General features: G+C 50.8%; 1 non-coding gene across 1 annotated transcript; it reads left to right on the top strand.

Annotated features, from left to right (window-relative positions):
• Positions 1-3,952: 3,952 nt before the first annotated feature.
• Positions 3,953-4,059, top strand: LOC146832778 (U6 spliceosomal RNA). The gene has a single exon (XR_014961636.1). It is a non-coding gene; the product is annotated as a U6 spliceosomal RNA (small nuclear RNA).
• The last annotated feature ends 266 nt before the right edge of the window (positions 4,060-4,325 follow it).

The raw sequence follows: 4,325 nt of genomic DNA, 5'->3' as shown, positions 1-4,325 counted from the left end.
TCACAATAGTCACTTTTGTATTTTCACAATTTACTTGTATTTGTGACAGCCATTTGATATTCAATACTTCTTGAAAAATATAAGAGTAAATCAACTCTACCAGTTTTATTGGTGTGTTCTTAAACTGCAATTGTTTTTTCATTTACTGTTTGAAAGGAAAGTGTGAAACACTTTTTTTCTTGTATTGAAAACTGTTATCACAGCAATTGTAGCGCCCAACAGAACCAATTGTTTTGTATATTACCAATACTCAGGTTCTGATGGACACCTGGGTGGCCCCATTATCCTTAATATGGTGGTTTCAGGAGGTCAGTACCGGCACTTAATTGTCAACATCTGGCACTTATGAGAGTCTGCCGCACAGTGGTGCTTTCTGTCGAATTTAAAGATGAGCACAAAAACAGTAGTTTATTGATTCGGTATACATTAAAAATGACTAATATATATTTCCCACGCCATTCTTAAAGCTTTAGGTGTGTGGAATAGTCTGAATTTTCACACTTGTAGGGTGTGATGTTTGCTAGCTGTGCTGGTACTGCCTTTGTTAGCGCTGTCAGTGACAATGGGCCGGACAAGCTGCAGTAACTTCTTGAAGGTCGCTCTGGCACTTATTTTTTTTTTTTTTACAAAGAAAGCACTGTTTCGAAAAGCCATAACATTTAAAATAATGTCCTTATAGCACAGAGAACATGCACATAATTAACAGGTATAACAAAGGCATCCGCTCCTTTTCTCACAACTGAAGGGGGATATCATAAGATGCAGCCGTGCAAGTGTCCTTCATGCACATAAGAGGTTAGTGAAATGCTGCTCACAGCAGGCATCTCTTCTACACAACCCTACACACACAATCCGTTTTCATTTAACGCAACACACAGACCGTGGTAGGAGATCCAGTTGGCATACCTGTGCACTGATCCAGGGACACCTTAAGGATTCTGGAGGACCAGGGCAGAACGTTTTTTGGGGGCCCATGTTTGGAACAGCTCTGAATTTATGGTACAATTTCAGCTCTTTCACTAATATTACTGCAAATAATCTCTAAGACACCCTTCCATTTCTCATATGCGAGGACCAGTTTTGATCTAAAAGAAACTTTTTTATGGATGTTGAATGAAACATAAACACAACATTACTCTCAAACCTCACTCACATTAATAAAGGGAAACAGTATTTAAAACAGTCTATGTAAAAAGTATTTAAGGCCATCAGGGCAAGACTCTGCAGAACAGAGAGGGCTCTGTCAGGGGCCCCTGACAGGCTGGGACCTTGGGCCACAGCCCACTTTGCCCATGCCTAGAACCGTCTCTGCACTGACCACAATAACAGCGGCTCTGGGATAAATTAAAAAGTATCCACTTCTCTGAAAAGGCATCCTGGAGAATACGCGCAACGGCTGTAATAACAGAGAAAATTAACTCAATGGCGTTCACCTGGTACTGCCTCCCAGAGCATGTTAGTTCAGTCCATGACACCTGCTCGATTCATTATCTGCCTGCAGCTGGACTGAGAAGGAAGTTGGGGGGGGGGGGGCGGCAGCCCCTTCACCAGAAGCATAAATCGTACAACTGACTCTCATTAGGCGCTATAAAACCTCATGCATGAGACGAACGGGGCCTGGCAGGACACCCGCTGGGAGGGAGCACTCCTGCTCCAGCACAGGGGGGAGTCCTGGGATTCAAACTCCCTCCCTCAAGTTCCAGCCTGAGTGATCCCTGCTGCCTGGTCACCCATCCAATCCTGAGAGAGAAGATGTGGCATATTATGCTTTTTGTTCATCTTCCTGGTGGGGCTATGTGTGAGGCAAAACCAAAGAGTCATTTACTGAAGAACAGTCACCCCTCAGGCCCCGAGACCAGTCCTGAGGGAAGGGGCCGGCACTGTCGCCGAGCAGCAATCATCCCCCCTCCCTGTCATGGCTCTAAAACGAATTGCAAAGGAAAGGGTTTTTTAACGTGCATACAGGCAGCCGCGGTTCAATGGCTTAGCGTGTACATTATAAAGGCCCTTTATTTTTGCCATCGACTTCAAAGTGAGATTGAATTTGACGGGCAGCATGGGCCCAGCCCCCAGTACCGAAACCAGACCCCTCACCCAACCTGCACCAAAACCAGTCCCCGCCCTTGCAGCCGCCCGTGGCAATGTACGGTTGCCCATAGGGCCCAGTCCAGGCCTGATATTTTTATGAAGTCGGGTATCTTGCCTCCACATGGCACAGTAACGGTAGCACAAAAAAGCCTTAGGCTCTCTACATAAGGACAGTACCTCATTACCTCCTTGTTAGTCTTCCTCGCCACATGACTAACACAGTGAGCTTCAGCTCCACCACAGAACCCTCCAAAGCAAAAAGTCAGCATCCCATGCCTCCCATCCCTTCCCAATATGGCTGACCCATTACACCCATGACCCCTATAAGAGGCGGGCCGGCCCAACCCATCAGCCTGTTTTTTTGTTCTGCACTCTCTCCAGAGCGCATCAGGTGAGTGGTGCCTGCTATAGCAGGTGCGTGGGTCCAGGGTTGGAGGTCCTGCTCTAGCGGACCCTAGGGGCTTGGACCTTGTTTACTTCCCCTTCTTGTTACCCCCGGTGTGTGTGGCGGTTGCTGTGCTTGTTCCGGTGAGGCTCTGCCTTAGCGAGCCGTGGGTTTTCAGGGATGGGGGGGGATTGCGTGGGGGCCGGTCTTTCCGGTTCCCTTGTGTCGTTACTGTGGCATTCCCTTCACCGCCCGCCTTTCGTTGTATACTGCGGGCGGCGGCTTTGCACTTCCGCGTGTTGCGGGCGGGTACTCTACGCTGCAAGTTGCTCGTACCCGTTGACATTTCCTGCCCCGAGCCGCGTATTCGACTCCCCGCCTACACCTCGTGGTGTTGGGGGAGGCGGCGGCTCTGCGGGGCTCGGTCCGACTGTGGGCCGCTGTGCGGCTCCAGCGCAGTGATTTTTGCACCGGGGCAGCCTTGGTGAGGGCAGGCTTACCTGAGTCCAGGTGCACTCTTCCGGCTTGGTAGCGCTCCGGGGTAGGCGGCGTTGCTGGCTACGCGCTGTTAGTCCTCGCGGCTGTGGGCCGGCTCGTTGTCCCGGGGGCGGGGCTTCATTGGGGGCGTGTCCCGCCGGGTGTTTCTTCCACCTTCCTTGCCTTTTTGGGCGCCGAGGCTTTTGCGCAGCGAGAGTGGTCTGAGGCGCTGTGTTTATGCCACAGTCTCCTCTGGCGGCGTGGGTTCGTATCCCACTTCTGTAACCAGTGTCTTTGCTTTTGAGTTGGGTATCATGCTGGTGTACTATGTTTCTCGCGCTTCCTGCATGATGGTAGATGGGGAGGTCCTGCCCTCCCGGGCTCCTCCTGACGCGATTGCCCTGCAGTCCTTTCAGGCCAGGGTTCTGTCCGCTGTTTCGGCGGCTTTTGCGCAGCGCTCGTTGCCAGGTCCCTCCTCCCCATTCCGTCCTCTCTTGGATCCCTCCTTGGTCTTGGTCACGGGTCGCGGGTTCAGTTCCCGGCGGGTCCGCTCGGTCCTTTCTTCTGTCTGGGGTCGATATATTGAGTCCCTTTGAGTTGGGTATCACCTATTCTTCTGTTATTCGGCTCCAGCATTCCTGTAGTGGTGAACGTGCGCTTTCCGGATACGGAGGTTCTGTGTGGTTGTCCTACGCAGTCATTGTACTAGACTTCTTTTATGGGTTTGCACATGCAGAATGTTCTTTGTGTTGTCGTGCGTTTACTGCCTTTCTTACTCTTCTTTTCAGCCTAGTGCTATGGCTCTCTGGTGAGTCTTGTGCCTCTGGTCCTCGGGGCTCTCACAGGACAGGGGTTCGATTCCCGCACTCGCTGTCTAAGTGTCATTAGTTGGCTACTTTTTCTGGCTCTTCTTTTGTGGTGGTGTTTGGTGTACGCTGTCCACTCTTACTGCTCTGAGACGCCGGTCGTCTCGCTTTTTTGTGATCCTTCTGTGGTTGGTGAGTGCTCGCTTCGGCAGCGCATATACTGCATTTGGATCGATGCCGGGTAGATTTGCATGGCCCCTGCGCAAGCATGACGCGCAAATTCGTGAAGCGTTCCATATATGCAGTTGTTTTTATCCTGCTTCTGGGGCTTCTCGGATTTCATGTACCAGGTGCTTTAGCTCTTTGGTTAGTCTTGTGCCTCTGGTTATCGAGGCTGTCTCAGGACTAGGGTTCGAGTCCTGCATATCGCTGTCAAGGTGTCTTGGGTTGGCAGGATTTCGAAACTCTGCTTTGAGGCTTTGCTTCACTTTTCCGGTACGCGTGATTCTGTCCTGGTGATTGGGGGTACTGGCTGGGTGCTTGCCTCTTCCTCCTCCGGTAATTTTTTT

This window comes from Triturus cristatus, chromosome 5_1 (assembly GCF_964204655.1).
Source record: "Triturus cristatus chromosome 5_1, aTriCri1.1, whole genome shotgun sequence".
NCBI lineage: Eukaryota > Metazoa > Chordata > Amphibia > Caudata > Salamandridae > Triturus > Triturus cristatus.
This window is presented reverse-complemented; position numbering and strand designations above follow the sequence as displayed.